Consider the following 24,642-nt stretch of genomic DNA (forward strand, 5'->3'; position numbering starts at 1 on the left):
GCAGGTAGACTCGTCATTTGGAGAAAAGCTTTTCAGAGAAAGATGCTGTCTTGACATCGCGCAGGCAAGAGGTGTTTGAGAGAACATGTGTCACGAATGTAAAGACATAATGTCTAAATAAACGCATGCTTGCAAGATGTGTTGATAATAGGTTTAACTCCTTAAACCCTGAGGGCTGTATGTGAGTCCAACATTCACCTCCTCACTCTGCATTACTTTCATATTAGTTTCACGGTAGTTACTCAAATGCTGATAGTGGTTACTGAATAATACAACCCCAATTCCAATGAAGTTGGGATGTTGTGTAAAACATAAATAAAAACAGAATACGATGATTTGCAAAAACAGGTGTTTTTTGAGCATTCTTCAACTCTTCCAGTATTTTGTTGCCAGTGTCCCAACTTCATTGGAACATCTTGCAGGCATCAAATTCAAAATGAGTGAATATTCACAAAAAACAATAAAGTTTATCCGTTTGAACATTAAATATCTTGTCTTTGTAGTGTATTCAATTGAATATAGGTTGAAAAGGATTTGCAAGTCATTGTATTCTATTTTTATTTATGTTTTACACAACGTCCCAACTTCATTGGAATTGGGGTTGTAAGTTTTGGGCTTTTGCCTTAAATTCCTCTTCTGTTTATGTAGGTTTATGTACCTAAAAGAGTCATAATGGTTTAATAGTAAAAATATGCCATGGAAAAAATGTTTTTTCAGTGTCATGTTAAAAAAAATATATACAACGTGAACAACTGGGCGCTAGTAGCAGTAGTGAGCAACTTCGGCAATCAGCCCTTTTCACATTTAGTTGTTTTTTTTCTGCTTGAAACCATGAACGCAGTACTTCCCAAGAGGCTCCATGCCTCCTGCACACCCACAGCAACACAAGCCTGTAGTGGAAAGCTACATAGCCTGCTCTTCAAGATTTTGGACATTTTTTTCTACTTAAAGTACTTGTTGCAGCACTGCTTCCATTGAAATAACAACAATAACATTAATGGTCAAATCCTTGTACAGCTTGTACAGCTTAACCTATTGCTTGATGCAAAAGCAACCTTACCTCAGTTTTGATGGATTCTGAGCTGAGAAAATAGGTTCATGTAATTAGGAGGGACAAAGGAATATACTTTGTCAGCATTTTACCACTGCCAACTAACATTTTAGTGACAGCACTTTAAAGTTGCTGCTGTTCCCAGCCGCTTTCAAAGGAACAGTTTTCATGTTTCCACTCAAAAACTGCTGGTATTTATGCTCATTGGGGAGCTTTCAGGTCACTGGAGCCCATAGTTGGAAAACGTCTACAATGGTGTTACAGACCATGATGAAGCAGCACCCCTCCCACTAGGATTGTGTGCATCTCTACCTTTTACCAGCTAGTTTGTTGTTAGCTGTTTCACCATCTCCTGAATGTAGCTTTTGTTTGCTGTTTATAGCTTTTGTTTGCTGTTTATTGTTTGCTCACTCTATAGACATTAGCTGTGAAGGCTTTCTTCCAGCAAGAATTCATATACACTTTATTTAGCTTGAACCATGTTTGGTTTTGCGGCGTTATGTTCTCCAGTAATTCTGGACACATCCTTAAATTTCAATCTTGGCAAGTATGACAAAGATAAGATGACACACCTTTTCATAGTGAGCTTAAGCAATAAGAGTGTCAGTAATTCTGAGGATATTCTGAGGAGATGGTCCATAAAGTAACAACAGAATTTGTTTTACTCAGACTTACATACTTATGTTTCTTGTGAAAAGGACCAAATAATATGATTAAGACCTACACATTTGAACCTTCATAGCATGAAAATAGATCGCTCTTCTTGACTGGTCTCTGAACGGTGAAAACAGAAAACAAATGGCCATTTTGGAGACCTTCTTATATTTGGCAGCTAGGGTAACATTTGAAAACTCCTTTTATTTTATGACGTTTAGATCATAAACATCTTCTTTATGTTATTACTGCTCAGTAGCACAGTATATTCATAACCTACCGTTTTGTCAGGGAAAGCATAAGAGTTTAGTTTGAGAAGGGGAGCACAAGTAGCTTACATATACACATTGCTAATTGTGATTGATACTTCAGCAGGTCTGGCATCACCTCCAGCATATTTAGTTCTGCCCAAGTTGAATCAAACTGAAATCAGCAGAGAAAATCATTTCAAAATTCCCTCAAGGGAAAAGACCAATTCTTTTCTCGGCCAGTTCACTGTAAAAACATCATAAAAACTATAGATAATAATTAGAAGAAAGCTGTGAAAATGACTAGACATGACTGATAAATTCAAATGCACAGAGAGACTGCAGGGGTTCTTGAGCCCTCAGACTGTACACATGTCCTCTTGGTCAGTGTGTTTAAAAATCTCTGGAACAGAGTACATGGGTCAGCTCAGGTTCCACAAACTTCATTACTCTTGAGCGCCCCCTCTTGAACTCAGCGATACCACTTGTGGAGATTTTGTTTTAGTAACGCTAGCCTTAGAGTTTAAAGGTGAACTCCAGTGATTTCAACATTTTAGCATAGTTAAGTGATTAAACTATAAACAGTCACTAAACTAAACTAAACTAAACTAAACTAAAACACTCTGTTCTAGAGAAACTCACCAAGTCATATTTGTTCACAGTGTTGGTGATAGTAGAAAAAATTGTCTGATAAGGGAAAAAGATGTCAGAAGTGTTTAATGCCTCTAAAAGCTTTCTCACTAAATGGTTTTGAATACACTGCATGTGATATTTTTACACTCTATTTAGTGTAGTAGTATGCAGTTTGGGATGCAGCCTATGTTTGGTTTCATTTGAAACATGATTACACTGTCAGCATCCATCCATCCATCCATCCATCCATCAGCTTCCGCTTCTCCGGGGTTCGGGTCGCGGGGGCAGCATCCTGAGCAATGAGGCCCAGACCTCCCTTTCCCCAGCCACTTCCACTAGCTCCCTGGGAGGGATTCCGAGGCGCTCCCAGGCCAGCTGGGCGATATAGTCACGCCAGCGTGTCCTGGGTCTTCCCCGGGGTCTCCTCCCCGGTGGACTTGCCTGTGACACCTCCCAAGGGAGGCGTCCAGGAGGCATCCTAACCAGATGCCCGAACCACCTCAACTGGCTCATCTCGACGTGGAGAAGTAGCGGCTCTACTTTGAGTCCCTCCCGGATGACCGAACTTCTCACCCTATCTCTAAGGGAGAGTCCAGCCACCCTGCGGAGGAAACTCATTTCGGCCGCTTGTATTCGCGATCTTGTTCTTTCGGTCATTACCCAAAGCTCATGACCATAGGTGAGGGTGGGAACGTAGATCGACCAGTAAATCGAGAGCCTTGCCTTATGGCTCAGCTCTTTCTTTACCACAACAGACCGGTAAAGAGCCCGCATCACTGCTGACCCAGCACCAATCCGCCTGTCAATCTCCCGCTCCCTTGTACCATCACTCGTGAACAAGACCCCGAGATACTTAAACTCCTCCACTTGAGGCAAGAGCTCATCCCCGACCCAGAGAGGGCTCTCCACCCTTTCCCGCGTGAGAACCTGTCAGCATCCTTTATTTTAAATTTAAAGGTTACATTTTTCATTCATATGTAGGTGCTCATTTCCTCCTCTGGCTCTGGGCAGGGCTAAACTGCTGTAGGCATTTTTTTTGTGACATCACAAAAAGCAAAGAATTTAAAATTGGCTGTTTTTGCAGCATAATTTCCATATATGGGCTGTATGAAGTGGGGAGTGAATATGAAAAAAGGGGAAAAAAATAGGTGAATGCAAAAAAAGAAAAACCTGTCCATGAGATGGGCTCTTTAAGGTCAATAACCGACCAGTAAGCCTAGAGCTCAAATGTTAACTCAATTAAAAAAAAAAACTGATTGTAGTGGACCTGTCCCTGCTTTTAGGCCTCGTAGCCACTTTTGCTCAAATGTCCACCATATATACCTCAGGAGCTTTTTATAGGGATGTCACATTGGGCTCACACTGCACTGTGCCCTTAGTAATAAAGTGCTCGGTCTTAGGGGAACCATCACGTGGGTGACCCCCCCTCATCACAATGACAGTGGCCCGCCCTTAGCTTGAACTCACAACTGCACAGTACAAGAAGAATACGTGAACTACTAGCCTCCTGAGACAGTAGGTCAGCTTCCATGGCAATTCAGTTTTGTTGCTAACGCAAAGGGCAAGTCTCAGAATTTAGTCACTGCTGAATTTACACTGAAATATGAAAGAGAAGATATCATATCTATCTATCACATATATCTCACAAGCTTTACAACTCAATTTGCATGAAACATATAGTATACAGGGAGCAGTCGTAAAGGGAAAAAAGAGTTAAGGCAGGTCAGTCAGAATCTACAATATTCAAATGCCGTCTCGTTGTGTGTTTTAAGACCCCAGTCCAACAGAAACGTCCTGGTAGAGGAGTTAAAATGGGCTCACTCTACCATGGGGAGAGTAATACCTCTGAGGATTTCATCTCTTAAGGGCATCAGCTGCATGAATCTGCTTCGTTTTTATTCAGTTCATATGGTTGCGGAGCTACGAATGTCTGAATCCCCAGTGCATGAAGTTATGAAATGCAGAAGTTTAATGAGGAAAGGATAGTGAGGTTCCAGCAACCATGATGCAATTCTAGCAATGTTCCTCCGTGATCAATGATCCAAATAATTCCACATGTCAACCAAGGATGGCACATTTTTCCAAAGCGATACAAACTCTTGAGAATCCACTCACTTATGAAGTCATTTTGTCCTTAGTGCTTTAAAATTCTGCTGCAGTTCTTTTTCTGTTCTTCTTCTTGTGCATTCTCATTGTGACTGCAGCAACGGATTAGTGAAGTAATTAGCAAATTGCAAATGTAATGAAAGACTTGGTTTTGGAGTCAACACCACGATAAAGCTTTATGACCATGTTGAAATGTACATTAAAATTGTATTTCACTTTAAAAGATACTACCGTTTTACTCCTTAGGTTTGTAGGAATCTAAATATTCAACAGCTTGTTTAAGGGGAAATTCTATTGTTTTTCTCAGATTTCCATATAATTCAGTCATTGAGACGTAAACAAAGGCATTCAGAGTGGTTTGATGTGAAATTGTGCATCATAAATTTACTCTGTATTCTTTACAGTGGTGGTGATGGAACCAGGAATTGTGATGTCTACAATGTAAATATAGCCATTTTATTAACCATGCAACCCCCCCAGTGAACCTAAATGTGTGTTTTTATATACAGTGCCCTCCACAACTACTGGCACACCTGGTAAACCTAAGCAAAGCAGGCTGAAAAAACAGGAAATAAGTACTTTTCTCATCTCAATCTGAAGCCATTCCTCCATACAGAATCTCTCCAGATCCTTCAGATTGCGAAATCCACACTGTGTACTCTCCTCATCAGCTCATCCCACAGTTTTTCTTATGGGTTTGGGTCAGGGGCCTGGGGTTGCCATTACAAAACCTTAATTTTGTGGTCAGTGAACCATTTTGGTGTTGATTTTGAGGCATTCTTTTAATCATTGTCCTGCAGAAAGATCCAAACTATGGCCCAGTTTAAGCTTCTTTTATTTCTCCTGGTACTGGATGGAGTCTGTGATACTATGGATCCAAGCAAATTGTCCAGGGCCTTTAGAAGAAAAATAGTTCCACAACATCACAGATCCACCACCATACTTCACAGTGGGGATGGCGTGCTTTTCTGAAGAGCCATCTGTGTGCTCTTTGTTGCCAAAAATCTCTATTTTGGTCTAATCTATAGAACACAGTCACACTGACATTTCCATTAATGTTTGGCAAACTTTAGGTGCTTCAATTTGTTGGTTCTTGACAGCAGAGGCTTTCTTCTGGCAACCCTCCCAAACAACTTGTGGTTATATTGGAGGTATTTGATTGTGGTGCGGGAGACCTAACTAATGTCTGCAATTCCATATCTGTGGCCCTTGGAGATTCTTTGGCCACTCTAACCATCCTCCTCACTGCACATGGGGTCAGTATGGACATACATCCTCTTTAAAGCAAATTCTTAACACCTCCAGTTGTTTAAAGCCTCTTAGTTATTGACCTGATAGTGCATTTTCAATTGTTTAGCTATTTTCTTGTGGTCATTTCCTGATTTGTGCAGCTTAACAACCTTCTGTCACACATCATTGCTGTTTTCTCTGGTCTCTCTCAAAGTGATGGATAACTGAGGGCATTTGGCCTGTGGTTCATGTCACATATATTTCCCAGTGAATCAGGATGTCATGGCTGACCATTGAAGTGTTCCTAATTGCTCAAGTGAACTTTAAAACATAAAATATGAATAAGAATATACTTCAGTTAGATTTCACTCTAAAGAATTTCTATGGGTCACAGTAATTGTTTCTCAAGTACAGACTTTTTCACATCAGCCCACTCTGAATGTTTACTTTACTTCCCTTTAAGGTCTTGGTCTGTAGTTAATACTGCAAAGTAGGAGGTTCTCACAAGAAAAGGTTCTGGTCCACAACTCAGCTTTTCTGGAATTACTCAGGAACACAATGAAAGGTGTCAAGGCTAGCTCACTGCTCTACTGTTAGCCAGCTGACTCTAGCTCTTGCTTAAAACAACAACATACAGCTCTGGCATTTCTCAGCCCTGCCCTTCAGAATAAAAGCTGAATAAACACAGTGAATTAATGCAGGAGAACTAAATAACCTAAAATTAACACGTAAACATTTTCTAAACTAGATAGAACTCATACATGCTCTGAGGCCACAATAAAGTATTTTGTTTTCTGCTACTGACATTGAAAACTTGGGTGTTGTCAAATACTGATCCAATATAAAATAAAGTAAAACAAACAAACAAACAAAAAACACCGCTAAGCTTTAAAATGAGTCACTTCAGATGATCGTCTAAATATAGGCTATCATACTTAAACACTCATGTAGGAGAAAATACCTAGATACAATGTGCTATTTTAGGATAGATTGCATCAGACTTAGTTTTAATTCCCTCTGATATTTGACTCAGCATTCAGCGCATTTACATGCTCAACAATAATCCGATCATTATCTGATTTCAGCAGTTAAGCAGCAATTATTCACCTGCTCATGTAACCAGCATACTCTGATTTCTTAGATAGGATTAAAGTTGGTGTTAGATTTCCAGGGACCTGGATTTTAACTCATAATACAGGTTTTCATTGCATTAATAGTTTTAGTTTTTCTATATCTGTGCATGCAGATCCACACTGAGAAGAGCCGCCTAGTAGACTAAACACTTCTTTCAACACAACAGCCAAAATGGTCAAAATGCTTTACTATATTTGCAATTAAGAGCCATAAAGATTCTCAAATACATACTTACCTGTAAACGACTCCATGCTAAAAGGACAAATGTGGCCAAAAGTATGAATTTTAAGTCACACGGTGCACTTCCTTGCTGTCGAGGAGTTTACTGGCGAGTTAGCAGTGTTGTGTATTTAGAATGTAATCAGATTACTTAGTGACTCATGGAGACCTGGAGCTTTCTCATTATCAGATTACTGAAGTGCTTGTAAACATGTTGAATGGATTGTTGCTTAAATCTGATTTTCTACAGTTATTAGATTATTATGTGCATGTAAACATACTCACTTTCTGTTGATATCATCCCAGTACTGTTATTCAGTATTGGATAGGTGCTATCTCCAGTGAATGCATAAGTACAGTTTCCTTGAGACCTTGGCAATTACAGTACAGTCCATAAATATATGGACACAGTCACATTTTTGTTGTTCTTTTTGTTTGTATTTACATTTAAAAGACAATACACTCAATTATTTCAAGCTATTTAGTTCATAAGGAATTTTAGCAGTGGTTATGCTCTGTTAATGATTATTTCAAGCTATTTAGTTCATAAGGAATTTTAGCAGTGGTTATGCTCTGTTAATGATTATTTCAGGCTATTTAGTTCATAAGGAATTTTAGCAGTGGTTATGCTCTGTTAATGATTATTTCAGGCTATTTAGTTCATAAGGAATTTTAGCAGTGGTTATGCTCTGTTAATGATTATTTCAAGCTATTTAGTTCATAAGGAATTTTAGCAGTGGTTATGCTCTGTTAATGATTATTTCAGGCTATTTAGTTCATAAGGAATTTTAGCAGTGGTTATGCTCTGTTAATGATTATTTCAGGCTATTTAGTTCATAAGGAATTTTAGCAGTGGTTATGCTCTGTTAATGATTATTTCAGGCTATTTAGTTCATAAGGAATTTTAGCAGTGGTTATGCTCTGTTAATGATTATTTCAAGCTATTTAGTTCATAAGGAATTTTAGCAGTGGTTATGCTCTGTTAATGATTATTTCAAGCTATTTAGTTCATAAGGAATTTTAGCAGTGGTTATGCTCTGTTAATGATTATTTCAGGCTATTTAGTTCATAAGGAATTTTAGCAGTGATTTTGCAGGAATTTGACCAGACGCCATATATAAAGTCCCCGGCTGTATTTAAAGTCTCGAACTTTCCTCTCAAACCAAAGCCACGTCTTATCTCTCAACATTTTAACCCTGTTTATCAGGTGAGCACTGTGTTAAAAATGCACTAAATCATCCTAAACTAATTAATGTACCACACCGAAACATATTTTTATGTCGACTTGTGCTTTGTGCATTTTGTGGAAATATAAACGTAAATTCTAGTTAAGTTAGAAAATGGCAGATGTAGTTACCATGGGTTTTAGTGAGCTGTTTTGGCTAAGCTCCTAGACATTCAGTTTTGTAAATAAAGCATGAAAACGTTTTGCGAGCGGTGTATAATTTTATTTTGGCAATATGAATGAATATCTAAATGTGTTTATTATGTGATTTCACAAGACGCAGTAGTATTGGCTAGCATCATTAACGTTTTCCCCATTTAATTTAATGTAAAGCAGTTAACTAGCAAGTTAGCCCTTATGCTTTTCTCTCTCTGGTATATGAAATGAGATAGATGTAAAGCCATAGACTACAAATACAAGCTTCAGTAATCTTTTTAGAATTTAAAACATCTTGTTGTATTATGTGAATATTATCTTATTTAATCTGAAAATGCCACCCTGTTGGACAGAAGTGCCTGAACAGGACTACTGTCACGATTGACCCCTCCTTGTCATCATGCATTTGTTGTGTTTACCTTCCGGTCCTGCCACCTTGTTTTCAGACCCTGCCCCTGATAGTAACCACCTGTGTTTTCCACCTGTGTCCTGTTATCTGTCATTATCCCTGTTTGTATTGTCATTATCCCTGTTTGTACCCCTTATGTTTGCTGGTCTTTGTTTGATTTGTTTAAAGTGTTAAATTAAAGTGTGATATTGTTTGATGTGTTTTTCTTTTGTGTTTATCCTGTGTTCCTCGTTATGTCTGTTCCCCGCTCTATCCGTGTTGGCTCCCTGAACCTGGACTGTCTCGACCCAGATTATGGATTTGCTCTCAGTAAATCTCGCTTGTCTTCGCACATGCGTCCGCCTCCTCATCGCTCCACGTTACAACTACAGCATAGCTACACTCATCAACCTCTGATGAGAACATTCAGCTTATGTTAAGATGTCTCAGTTAAATATATCTGTACATATTTTCACATATGCAACTATATCTATATTTATATGTTTTGTACTGAATGATGAGTTGTGATGAGCAAAGAACAAAACAGAGATTTCTGTATGAAGAGAATTGTTGAAGGAACCTGAGACTAGAGTGGCATTTGTGAAAGCCAAGCCATGTATTATTTCTCTCTATAACCCTGTTTTATCAGACAGTTATCTCTCCCAAGGTTCTCATACCTGGGGCCTGTAACACAAAATATAAGGAAACTGATGTGTTGATGTAATGTATTTTATTAATGTGGAAATTTTAATAATGTGGTTACTTTTGCGCATTAGGACACAGTATGGCTTCCTATGAGCTAAAAACTGAACAGAGCACTATTGCTGGTAAACATTTCTTGTCCTCTGGAGACTGGAAGGTAAAAAGGTAGACACTTAAGGTGAGATGGAATAAGTGTGGAATTTAATTTGAAGATAATTTGCATCTATTTTGGGTGAACCGCATAGTAAACACATCTATTTAATAAATAGTCCCTTATTTCAAGGAAGTATAAGTAATTGGTTGCTTAGCTGTCTTAGTCAGGCCCCCTGCCTCCCCGAAAACATATGCTTTGCAGAGATGCAGTAATTGCTGATGGTAAGAGTTTGAAATATCTTATTAAACTTAAAATCACTTAAATATGGGTATACAGATATATAAGCAGAAATTATCGCTTGGACAAACAGTTCAGCTAATGAGGCCCGAGTTTTAAAAAGACACATACTACAGCTCTTAGAAAATCACACACGCAAGCATGGATGAATGAAGTTAATTAATGCCACCCATTCAGCAGTGCGAATGAAATGAGCTAACAAGAAAACTTGTGCATTCACTAATAGGACTTAGGATGCAGTGTAATAATGGCAGCCTGGCTTATCAGGACCAATCACGACAAAGCCACAAGCTAGCCAGATAACTAGCCTCCAGACACAATCTGAATATGCCGCAGGGAGTCCTAGCCTGGTTACCCAGGAGGCAGCAGACTATGAGCCTGAAAGAGGGGGTTGTGTACTGCTTGGGCAAGACAAACAGAAACCTAACAAGGTCCATATAGGCACACACATGCAAGCAATGGAGAGCGCGTGAACAGGATGGCAACTGAGACAGCCAAAAGCCAATAACATGGGCTGGTACCACTTCTCAAGGGATGCAGTTAACTACGAGCAACTTCCAACCAGCATTCTGTCAGACTAGTGACAGGGTAGCTGAAATGAATAAGCAGCAGGCTGCTGCCTTTTCTATAAAATGGCCCGTGATGACAGTGATTGCCACCCTCATTAGCTTGCAGCACTGAGGGAAAAAAAAGCCTCGGTGTCCAGCACAGATTAATGATTTGTGTATTTCATAATAAACTGGTGCTCTCTGACAGTGATAAATGCTGTGGCATGTGTCGGGGTCTGGACACACTCTGTTACACCTTTGTAATTTGTTCCTCTTGTCACACACTTTGTTTGACAAGAGCAGAAATCAATAAATGATGCGATGCCTTCTTAAATCATGTCCTCACATGAGAGACGACACATATTAAGAGACTGACACGTTTTTCTTTAACCCGCTTATTCCATCTCACCTTATGTGCCTCCATTTTTACCTTCCAGTCTCTTGCGGCAAGGCACGGAATCTGTTTTTTATTTTTTTTAAACTGGCTCCCTCAGACTTTGGCCTGTGTTAAATGACAGCTGTCAGTTGGAGACTCCACATCTCTATGTCACATTTATCCCCACTCTTTGTGCTTTGAAGGAAATAGATGTGCACCGTGGATAAAGACATCAAGCATGAACTTCCTGTGCAAATTCCATCCAGCTGGGATATATCTCACCGAGAGATTTATAAGGATAGGCATGCTGGAGATAGACTGACCAAAAGTTTTGACGTTTCCTCTATCGGCAATTCCAGCTCAAGATGGGGTTTTGCACACATACCACCATAAACATTTAAGTGCCCGAAGTCGAGGGGCCATTTTATTTATTGCCATGCTCTTGTGTATTTGGACAGATTGTTTCTTTTGAGTTTAACTGATCCATACAGAGAATATTGTTTTTTATAGGGCTTTTTTATATGTAATGAATTAAACAGACAGTGAATGGTAAATTTCACAGGGCCTAAAACATGATTGGCTAAGCTACATTCAAAGCCACTGTAAAATACTCAATGTGTGACCACCCCACAGCAATTGAATTGTGTGTTAATATTCCAAGGCATTAAAAACTATTCTGCTGACTGTTATGCTACTCGCATGAACCACAAGGTGTCCTCATTAATGAAGAGAGAACCCAGTTTTCTTAAGGGCTTTTTAGTAAAGACACTGGTTCTATATAGATGAACACTCAAAGAACCACTTGCATGCTTAAAAGGTTCCTTGCATGGTAAATGGTTCTCCACAATGGATGGAGAATATGTTGTATGTGGTTCTATATAGAAACTTTTTGAAAGTGGTGTTATATACAACATCAATCCACATCAATCTTAAGAACCATTTCACTGTGCAAGGAACCATTTAAGCATGCAAAGGGTTCTTTAAGTGTTTGTGATTCTATATAGATCCACTGTCTGTACTACAGAACCATCTTTCCATGCTGGTCAAGGCTGGTTTATGATGGTCTCATGGTGGTCTAGCTGGTCACCCTGCATGTTCATGCTGGTTGACTAGCATGGCGTAATACATTAATATCAAAATAACATAATAATCATTGTTGTTGACCAGTTTAAGTTTATTTTATTTACTGAAGGATTCTCTGTAAAACTGATCATTGAAATAACTGAAAATAAAAATTTAAAAAATGCCACTTGAATGCCTTACACATTTAAAATGTAGGTGATTTTTGTTAGATACAGTATATTTTGAGCAATATTAAATCCAGTGTGGAAAAATGAAAGTGTAGCATTGTTGGTACTGATCCAACACAGGACATTGAATTAATTGTTGTGGTGGTAATGAGGTGAGCACAAAAGAAAAAAGTGGTTGTCGTTGTAGTGTTTTTAAGACTGTGATTTACTGTGGCTAAGAGTTTTTAAGGCACTTCCTTTACACACTGTACCTAAGAAACCCTTTACTGATGATAAAATCACAATAACACACAGCCAAGATTAGTTTATACTGCACACTTCGCATGAAGAAAACACAGGCTAGGCTAGCAGTCACGATTAGTTGACACCACAGGGACAACATGTCTAATGGTTGTGTGATGTGTTTGCAGAATGCTTGTATTGTAGTGAGAGAACATTTCCTTGCATTGTAGTGAGAGAACATTGATAAGTAAAAAAAAATAAAATGATATGAAGCCTGAATTTGAATTCTCTGAAACTGCTGAGGGATGTAATGTTTTGCCAAAGAACACTGCCTAACATAACAAATAACATATTAACCTCTAGTTTTAGGCACAAAAAATACATTAATAACTGGCAATAGACATTTCAATGTAATGTTTCTGGTCTGGAACAGTTTTTGCACATTCCATCTTTGTTCATGGTATACCATTCTTTCCCAGTTTTCATTTTTGTTCCTTGAACCAGGAGCCCTGGTCAAATGTAAACAGTGATGAAATATGGCAAATGTGTATTAATTGCTTTTCACTACATAGGAAAGCAAATATAGCAAGACGTTACAAATTACTGAATAAAAATCTGTAGAACTGATAATAAGGCTACCTCCAAGGTGGTAATACAAGAGGCTCCCTTGAGTATATGTGCAAGTGTGTACCCAAGCTTTGAAATATTTTGTGAAGAAACTTGCAGCCTGTCATTAATTTGCTCTGGATAAGTATTCATGACTCAAAAGTCTCATTTTGTTGTTTTTCCCTACAAGTCCCATGAAGCTTAAATCATATTCATGACTTTTTTGACAGCACAGTTGTTGTCTTTATGTATTTGAAAAGAATGGGATTTGAGGAGATATTTGAATGAATATTGTGAATCGCATCTTATCATATGCCATTTTTCAATTATTATTATTGTACACAAACAGTACATGCTAAACTAGTAGCCCTGTCTCATATATTAGGTCCAGGTTGTGCATGGAATGGCACTGAAGACCATTGGTTAAAAAATGTCTTCATAGAGAAAATATTAATGAAATTCCCTGCTGTATGCACTTTGGGTGCACTTTGGGTAAGCCAGTATATGAATCATTACTGAAATCTCTGCTGTGTTGGTGTCTTGGGACAAAATGTGCTGTGCATTGTTGATACCAAATAAAATATCCAGTATTTACCAAGAAGAACAAAGACCTTGAGGCAAATCAATAACTAACCTGGGGATTTCATTAACTAATGAGCCCTGATGAAAATTTCATAGAAGAACTGATTCTACTGTTGTCTAGTAAAGACTGTCTGGCAGTTTGGCTTGATATCCCCAACAGGACAGAATGACTACATGGATCATTTTTATGAATACAGACGGAGAACCAAACAAAGTTTGCTTGCTTTTAGACTACTCTGTGAAATGGAGAAGTGTACTTATAGCTAATTATCTAAGACTGAAAAGACTGGAACTTCTAGAGCAGCCACAGCTTGCTGTCAATTTTCATCTTTATTGGAAAGCCATTTGCTGTAATCTACCCTGCATCTTTATAGGCCTCTGTTGGATTGATCTGATTTTTTCTCTTTGCTTGTCTCTGATTGTAGCATGTTGTGCGTAGGAAAGTCAATGCTTGCATGTCATCAGGTGATTCCTACGATTAAAGCATCAAGCCTGGCTTTCCTGTTTGTTCTTTCACTATAACGAATCTTCTGCCATCTGACGCTGTTACATTTACGTAGAAAGATGGCCTGATTCCCAGCTGAATTGCTATTTTTGTGTACAAACTATTTTTATATTTAACAGAAAACAAGCAACTTTGTTGAAGATGATGACATTAGAAGAAACAATTCACGATTTCTGTTTTCAAAGCATATAATTACCATAAAATTGCCAAGTGTGCGCAGGTTTTTGAATGAGAAACGATAGCTGTGTCCCAAAGGTGCATCTGTGTTCCCCTCCTCCACTCGTTGTCTAAGTTTGCAGAGCAGATGAGAAGAGGAAAGAAGATTAGGAAAGGAGGTAAGGAAAAACAAACTTGTATCTGTATCAGTTTAGGCCAATAAGTGTGGCACCTTTTTACACTAGGGGATCTCTCTAAAAGTACAGTACACACACAAAAGACTTCAGAACTCAGAGTGCGATCATAGGTCTCGCATTTTAATTCTGTTAGTTTGCTTTATTTTTCATAATTAAGGAAAGGGAATATAACTGTGGTGTTCACATGGCTTAATAACACCCAGACTAAATGACACCCCACAACTAGGACAATTAAACTGATAAAAGCTGAAACTATAGTTATTTCTCTTTTTAAGACAAAAAACATGTGACAGTGTTGAAGATGATGGCGTTAGATACAGCTCACATTATTTCTGTGACGTTATTATTATAATGTTGCCAGATGTACATGTTTGAGAATGTTTCTTTTAAGTTATGCTTGTTAAACTTTTTGAGGTTCAGGTCCAGTAGTGTGTAGGTTTCTTGTCACAAGTCACACTGTGTCACAAGGGCTCTATCCCAAAAATGCTTCCATTTTCCTCTGCTCATTTCAAAAGAAAATATACTTTTAAAATGGAAACTAGGAGGTTCTCATGTGCAGTCATGATCATGCAGCCATGGACCTAGTCTACACCCATAGAAGAAAACAGTAAACATTTCTGGGCATCCCTTATTTTTGCTGTATTGAAAAATATAATGAACCGTGACACCACAGTTAATATGGTTGCCTTCTTATATGCAGAGTTGCTTACATTTTTGTCGTATATTTATTTAGTTTGAGAGTCTAGGCAGAAACACTCAGGGTGGCTGTGTGATAGTGGAGTCTTAATCTGTAAGTGAAAATTAGCAATCAACAAAAATTGGCAGAAGGGGGGGCACTAAGTGAAAATACAATCAAGAATAAACAATTTCAGTAATAAGGAGGCAACTGTTGACTCAATTTTGACTAAACCAGGCTGACATAACTTTAAAAAGCCATGCAATTGGATTACCTACAATTTTCAGTTGACCTGACTTCATTTATTGCAGGGGTGAACATGGCTATTGGAGGTTGGTCTTCAACCTGTACAATAGTGCTAACATCTGCTAGCCTCCCTATGGGCTCCTAGTCTAATTCTAGTCCTAAGCTAATGGTGATTTGCATAAGCAGTTTTAGATTGAAAACAGACATTTGAAGCTTTTAAAAGATGTTCCAAGTTTTACCTGAAGCTTATGACAGTCGTTAGCATACATTTTATGTTGTTGCAGTTTCATAGTGAGTTTCAATGATACTACCACTGTTTTTAGTTTCTAACAACCCATTGATGTGACACTTTTCCTTTTAAAATTGGTGCCAATATTGAAAATTAAAACATGATTGATTTCTGTGCATCTTCATAATTATTAGATTACTGTTGGTAATCTATGACACTGGGGCTTCTCTTCAGCTTCTGAAGTCCTAACCAATAGGAGAACTCACTTAGCAATATCTACCTAGATAATGAAAAATAATTCCTGATTGGCCATTTTTTCACTGGGCATTTCAAGAATTTAACCCTTTTGTTTCCATCCAAAACTTAACAATGAACCAAGTAGTACTGCAGTATTCGGAGGTTAAGTGCAAACATAATCTTCTTCTTCTTCTTTTGGCTGCTCCCTTTAGGGGTCGCCACAGCGGATCATCTGCCTTCATCTTGCCCTATCCACAGCCTTTTACACCAACCATCTTCATGTCCACCTTCACTACATCCATAAACCTTCTCTGAGGTCTACCTCTTCTCCTTCTACCCGGCAGCTCCATCTCCAACATTCTTTGACCAATATATCCACTATTCCTCCTCAACACATGTCCAAACCATGTCAACCTGGCCTCTCTGGCTTTATCTCCAAACTGCTCCACCTTCACTGTCCCTCTGATCTGCTCATTTCTAATCATTTGTCCATCCTTGTCACTCCCAACGAAAATCTCAGCATCTTCATCTCCGCCACCTCCAGCTCAGCCTCCTGTCTTTTAGACAGAGCCACAGTCTCCAAACCATACATAGTGCATAATAAAAATTAACTAAAAATTACTGACATGTATTTTTTTTTAAGTTTCTAGAACTTGCTAGGTTCTCTCTGGTGTAACACAAAAGACTTCCCAGCAGGCTAAAGACTGTTACTGCAGCAAAGTGGGGACCAACTCCTTGTTCCCTACTCTTGATTTCAAAAGAAATGTTGGATGAACAAGTGTCTGTAGACTTTTAGACAAAGTTTATGTGGCTCAGTCAACCAAGGACAATCATACTGCTGAATCAAGTCTGCTGGAGCTGGAATAACATGAAATTGCAATGCTGAGGGGGCTGTAAAACACTGGATTATATTCAGTGTTAAAATTCATGGCGGCGTTTGCCAAGTCTTAAATCACATGCAGACTAGAGTCAAGATACCATTTGGCATAAGAGGTACAGAAACAGAATGACTTATGCAGAACTTTAACACCCCAAGTCAGAATCTGGCCTTAAAATATTGTCCATGGCAGACGAGGCATTATGGCACCTGGATGAAGTTACTTGTGCAAGACAAATGATTAATCTTTGATCCCCCGGAGAAAAATTGAGCCTGCATAAACTGCTACAGCTTCAAGATATCGCCTTTCTAGCCAATAAATCTAAACCCTCGCACATTAAAGTCCATGCCATTGTGCAAGGTCCACAAGGTCGACAACTCTGCAGGGTCCAAAAGGATATACTAAACCCTCTGCATTCACTTGAACGTCGAACATCTCCCACATGGATTTCACTTTTAGCAACCACTGCAGAATCCAGAGTGGTCTGTCGGAGGAATAAGTACACAGGATGATGTACAATGTGATAAAAATGTTTCATAGTCATTTAAATCATCTCAGCTTTCTCTTTTTTTGCTTATTTATATTACTAATGTAAATTTTTCTCCATGAGTCTGCTGCTTTATATCATGCTCTCAAACAATGCTTGGTCATATATTGTAGAAAATATCTGCTCTGTATAACACCTTTGTTTCTGCTTGCTGTTCCTGTTCCTAATGATGAACATGTGGTCCAGAGAGATGTTGGTATGATTATAGAATGTTTGGTGGTGCTATGTTTCCATTTGACTGTGTACAAATTTGCCTCATCTTTTTCTTTTAAATGATGGCTCTGTTTTGTGGCTCCATCCTACCTTAGATAAATACTTGCTGCAATCAGTTTCTTGTATTTTATGCTTCTAGCATAGTTTTGCTGCATAAGTGCATTTGTAACTCAGTGTTGTGTTTATGAGAGATCATTGGGTAGGCTATTTAAACTGAATGTTACATTTTTAAATGACTGGGCTCCATTCTTCACTCATCAAGAATAATACTTTACAGGGGAATTGATTTGTCATCATGTGATGTAAAAGTCATTGAGAGCAGTTTGTTTGACGAGAGCAGTTTGGGAGACGATTGTTGTAGAGAAACGTACAGACTCCGATTTCTTTACAGTGGTGGTGAAAGGAACCAGGGGTCACAATGGCTACAGAACAAATATACCTGTTTTATTTACTATCCAAAACCACCAGTGAACCTACACAAGTCTTATTGTTATATGTAATGTTGATTATGGTAAAATAGTGGAAAATCTGACAAAAAGTTTTCTTTTGAGAATATGTAGTCTTGCAACACCCTGCATGTACCCCTCTGCCATAAACAAAATAAATTGATGAACAAGATACTTTAGGCCTAGACTTTATCACAAAACTATCATAAAAATGTCTCAGGCATTGGGCAGAGTATTCACAACCATTGCATGTAATAAACTTCTGTGAGGGAGCTTTTAGAAGCATTAAACTCTTAAGACGTCTTGTTCCTATCACCAATATTCTAAGCAGTTCTGACTAGGCAAGTCTCTCTAGAACAGAACATTTCACATCAAACCACTCTCACTGACTTTGTTTAGATCTTAACCGTTTAATTATGGAGAACTTTTGAAAAATTGGTTGTTTCCCTTTAAAGTAACTCAGTTTGCTTTGCTTTCCATGCAAATACTAAAAGAAACATGGAATGTCATGAGCCTGGGAATTTAAGTGGTTAAAAATATACTTGTGCATCTTCAGCAAGAAAACCATGCTAAGGCTTTGAACAGCTCAAACTTTTTCATAGACAAAAGTAACTCCAGCCATAACATGGATTTAATCACCTACATAATTCTAAAGGGAAATTCCTACAAAAGTCAATATTTGTATATGTTAATCAGTATGATAATGTAAATAAATGTGTACATGAATATAACAATTATCACTGCCTCAGATACAAGCATTTGGCATCTTCTTGCAGAGTCCATCCCCCGACGCTTCCTGATTGAAAATCAGCAAAAATAGCCTGAATGCATTGCAAATTAATCGCATCATACAGTTGTATGCAAATGTTTGGGCACCCCTTACACATTTTGTTGATATTTAAAGTGAAAAGAAATAAACACAAACTTGGCAACAAATTTCTTCTAAAAAATATATATATCTTGCAAACGTTAATGCACATTCAATTTATACTTGATTACATTAAAGAATAGGAAAAACTGTAATTGTGACATGCAAAATTTTGGACACCCTCGTATGTCAGACCGTAATGCCCCCTTTGGCAGATAACACTTCAGGTTGTGTTTCTTAAAGTAGCACAAGGTTGATTTTTAGCTATGTTTTGGGTCATTGTCCTATTGTAGAACCCTGCTGCTTTTTGGCTTCGCTTTTTTTTTGTCGCTACATGACTCCTAAGTATAATGGATCCTCACACTTAACAGTTGGCAAGGTGCTGCTCATTTTTCTCAAACCATATCTTTGGTGATTCTGACCAATGAGTTCCATTTTTACATCAGTCCACAGCACCTGTTTCCAAAATGCCTCTGGCCTATCTCGGCTTTACATTCTTCAGATGTTAACTTTTGTAATATATCATTGCACAAAGAAAAGCAAGGATCTCCAATATAGGAACTTTACAGGAGGAAGCAAAAACCTTCTTTACTTTAAATGTAAGTTAATGTTAAGAGGTTATATACCAAGTAATTTAGGAGCATTTCTGTTGGTCCATTAATCATGAATTTTCAGACAATGTAAAGGACTGCTTGAGTTTAAATTTTAGAAGAAAGATAAAATAGAAGATAAAAATCAACCAAAATGGAGACATGTAGTTTTTCTTGGAAGAGCAATAATAGAACAGTAGACAAAAAAACAATGACCTCACACTGAGTTAACTAAAAAAACCTGAATTTGCCTGAAAATTTTAAGCTGGCACTTTTTACAACATAAAGACATAAACAAACATAAAGATGATGAATGTGTACAATGTAAGTTGTGCAAGTAACTATTCTAGCTGGGAGTATGTTAAATCATATATGTCTAAAATTGGATATATCATAAGGTGGAGCTATTAGAACTCTTGTGTGCATCTTTGAAAGGGAGGAAAATGTCTTTCAATAAAAGTAGGCCATAAGTCGTAAAGTGTACTGAAAGATTCTTGTTAAAGCTGCAACATGCAAAGTAAAAAATAAGATTCTTGAAATTCTAACAAAAAAAATCTATGTATGTACACCACCACTAACTTGGCACTGAATCCTGTATAGTTCTTCATTTGTATTTATTTATTTATATTATTTCGGTTAGTGATTATTTCAGTTAGTTTTAAGGCTGCACTTTTAGTTTTAGTTTAGTTTTTATTCCGTTTCGATTTTTGTATTTTGATGCAAGCTGTCATGGTATGTATTTGATAAAGGTAGGATAAACAGTTCAAAATACATGATTTCTATAAAAAAAATTTTAAAAAACTAAAACAAAACTGCATTGTTGGTGAGATTTATTACAACTTCACTGTTCTTATACATTAAATATACTGCCTAGGACTTAATGCATCTAAGTGATAGTCTCTCACAGTCTTGTTGACATTCTTGTCTGTGTAATCATCTGCAGCAACAGGTCTTCAAGCTTGTGATGTTCAGTGATGAGTCACTGAACGCACTGAGGCAGTTTACAGTGTTTGTACTCCACACATGGAGCATAGCATAGTTAGTATTATTCACTTTTAACATTACTTTTAGCATTGCTCATTTCCCTTTTCCCATTGCTGCCAGTAGGCACACGTCGGCTTCTATCAAAAAACAGCTCACACTCAGATACTCCCAGACTGGACTGTAATTTAGTTCAGATGGGATTTGCTGTTTAAGTGATGCTAACAGAGATGTACATGCTCTGCTAGGCCGCAAACTTGAAGACTAAAAGCCTAATGACTAAAACTAGAGTTTTTTCTGTAACTGTATATGGGGGTGGTTTAAATTTACATATGACTGTACGTGTATTCATTTACTACCCAAGTCTGATCATATGTGGGCAGTGTCTGCGTGCAAAAGACACACTAATCCAGCATTGTTGCTAGCACTGAAACATAGTTTGTTAGTTTAGTTCATTTCTGGGTTTGCAGGAACAGATCAGTTTTGATGCAGAGCCTTTGGTCCTATGGTGTGGTGCTCAGCTCCTGGAAGTTGTAAATAAATAAAAAAAAAAAGCTAAGGCAGAAGAAGAATATTTCATTGGTTACCTATTACTTGAGATGCTGTCAGTGGCTCACCGCAATTAAAAATGATGCCTACGATGTGAATACAACACCGGTGGATAAATTCAAAAACATCCTCGACGCCAAGGGATAGAGAAACAGCAGTGAACTCGTTATAAAGGCTCTACCTCCTGTGGCTTAGCTGGCACCATGGAAGCATGGTTTTAGTCTTTTCTGAGCTTGGAACAATGAGTCATCTTGTATTTACAATGATAATTAAGAAAATGCAAGCTTCAGAGACAGAGAGTATGTGGCTCCAAGGATGGTTGTACTTACACATTTTTAGGAGTACATTTAAAAACAAATGACTTTACATGCTGGGAGATGCACTGTGCGCTTTGTAAGTGGCTGTATCTGATTTTATTTTATTTTTTTACCAAAATTGAGTTACTGTGTGCATATAGTTGATATTTTTCAGTTGTTACTGTGGTGATTTTTTTTACATATATGTCCTACAGTCTTTATTTTCGCAAAAAAAAGCAGTGTTCTTCTTGGAAATGGCATACTAAGTTGTCATTAGCCAATCAGAGCAGCTGATGAGTGTGAGATAACCAGTTAAAATTCATGTTTTTCCCATGAGCCCAGTCTCAGCAATAAGCTTTTTTTACAGGGATTACTAGCTTGGCTATGAAGCCTAGCTAAATGAGCCTGTAGACGTTTTTTAAATAATTCAGTAAGAAGTAGTAGTTGCAAATGGTGAGTTGAAAGGGTAGTAATAGTGCCAGCTCTACAACTAATTGAAAATACAGGTTTATTTAAGTTAGAGGCAGTTATTTAGTGACTAACAATGGCGATAGTTTGTCAGCTTGGTAGCCAGGTAGCTAGCTAACCTAGCTAAATTATTGTCTGTACCAAACAGAGAACTAGCTAACTAACTACAAGCTGAGTTAAAGGATCAGTGACTGATGAGATAATATGGGCATCTTTTAGGGTAATTGGTTGCTTGAAAATGAAATGCTAAAATAAGCTAACTCCTTGTCTAGCTGTTGTTATTTAGCCAGCTAGCTAGCTAATGTCCAGCTTAATTAGCAAAATGACTGAGTTGCAAAGCTGCTAGCTAGCTAGCCGCTACAGGAGCCAGATTGGCTAATAGACATAATGTGATAAAAGTACATGTTAAACAATTAGTTTCAGAAATACTGAGGATAACAGTACAGAGCGTGACACACACACAGAGGCAGGAAAATAGTTCTACTGTCTATGTGCTAAAATAAATACATAATAAATATATCAAATAAATAATACGAATTATTAGTGAACATGTTGGAGCCTTTTGTTTTTTCCTTCCCTTTTTTTACTTGATCTAGCACACTAGCTGTATTTATCTTGTCATAAGGCTTTTCTCATATACATGTAGTATGCATAGTATAATAAATGTCATTATACTATCAAGTTCTCATACTGATGTAGACCAGTAGATTACTTCAGAATTCCCAGTTGGATGTGTCTTAACATGCTCATACTGATATTGCTCTTGTTAATTAATTGCAATGTATGTCATTTCCTAGGCCTTAAATATCATCTGATGCCATGATATATTTTCAATCAATACTCAATCAATGCTGCACAGTTTTACTGCATATTCATTTTCTAGTTCATTGCTGCAATTTTTTCCTAGTTATTTTTGACTGTTTCTACTGACCCACTTGTCATGAAACATTAAAGTATATAAAGGGCAGCTAGTGTTACCAAAAGATAATAAGCCCCAGAGTGATATAATAAGGTTGATGTTTAGCAGTAAATGCAGCAAAAAAACATGGCTGAAGATGTCAAAACCTTTGTATGAGTAATAAATATGTATTTAGAATGTATTTTTGGTGGGATTCCCCTTTACACATCACTTGTTCAGTCTAGGCCTCACACATGCCTTAAGTTCTGTTTCTGGCCTATTGATCCATACGCTTATCATTGTAGAACACAGAAATTGATTTTTACAAAGTCACTGAGTTACATATAACTACCAGGGCTGCTACCTTTTAAAGGTTTTTTTTTAAGTTATTTGGGAAAAAATATTGATAAGGTTATCTTGAAAAATAAGACCTTGAATGCTGGGCATTGGCATTGCATATGAAACTGATGGCTGAGACTTGTATAAACATCTCTTTAATTTCTCTTCATCTCCAGACAATCAAAGCAATTGCCCTTTGAGCCACTATAGTGAATTAGCATAATGAGCCACTGAGGGTAGAGCTACCTGCATTACCTTATCAATTTGCAACCCTGGCTCCAACTGCGAGTCAATTTCAAAAAGCACCCAATTAATTTACATTAGGCAGTCAACATAATTATGTTGATGAGAAGTCCCTTGTTTTACATTTTGCAGGGGGTGTACGTGCAGAACAGCTACGTTATTTTTATTTTTTTACAGGTTTGAAGTTAAGAAAAAGTACTTACATCATTAAACACAGCTAGCCAATTTTTCTTTTTTTTTTGCAAATCAGTAACTGGCAACAGTGCTTCCTCATTTACAGGAACATCTTTTACATGATTAAATGTCAGACTGTTGATTTGGTTGTTGGTTACTATACTCAGGCCTTTTCTTTTTTTAAATGTCTTGTTTTATGCCATTCCTTTCCCCATGGATTCATCTTAAACTTCAGGACTGATGTATATTTTCCAGTGTTTTCCTTATTTTATAATGCCAACTAATCTGCTAATTATTAAACTCTTTAACAGCTGAATTATCTTCAGACATAGACGTTCAGACATAGAAAAACTTGGACATCCTGCTTCTAGGATATGGGCTTTTTATTAATAGGTGTACTATTCAAATACGTAACTGTGAATATTCCTGGAAATGGAGCTGAAATGATGAACATAGGCACCTACATTATGTAATTGTACTAAAGAAAGATGAATGTTTTGTATGTTTTAGGGAATGCAGTTGAAAACGTGAGGAAGGATATGTGAATATTTCAAGTCAAAAGCAGAGACAGAAAAGCATGCTGGGGCATCACCACTAGGGGCGCTGTGTCTCCCTCTTAACGCCTTTCCAGTATTGTTTTCATCTGAAGACCAACACTGAAGCTGAATGGGGAAGAGACAACGCAAATATTTGGGAAATAATGGAGATTTTGAGTAAATAATGACATTTATTAGGATAAAAGAATATAATCACGCCTTTCAAAAACTTTCTGTTAATAATATGTTATTTTGATTCAAGTCAGGTTATTCGCACACTCATTCGTGTGTGTGTGTGTGTGTGTGTGTGTGTACATACATACATACACCATGTGTACATACACATACATATATAACAAATATATAACTGCTAGTTTATGTTTTGTCCTTGTTGTATATGGTATATTATGGTATATCTGTTTTTATCGTGTGTATTTTTGTATTAAATCATCCGTTTGATCAAACTGAAGACAGGAGTGATTATGTTGTTTGGTTATAAAACTAGCCACTGATTTTTTTATGAATGTCTGGTTGTTCGTTTCTCCCTCCCTTTCCTTGCATGTCATTACGTGAAGCTCTCTCTCTCTCTCTCTCTCTCTATCTCTCTCTCTCTCTCTCTCTCTCTCACACACTCACTCCCCCCCCCCCC

The sequence above is a fragment of the Pygocentrus nattereri genome, chromosome 16 (genome assembly GCF_015220715.1).
Source record: "Pygocentrus nattereri isolate fPygNat1 chromosome 16, fPygNat1.pri, whole genome shotgun sequence".
NCBI lineage: Eukaryota > Metazoa > Chordata > Actinopteri > Characiformes > Serrasalmidae > Pygocentrus > Pygocentrus nattereri.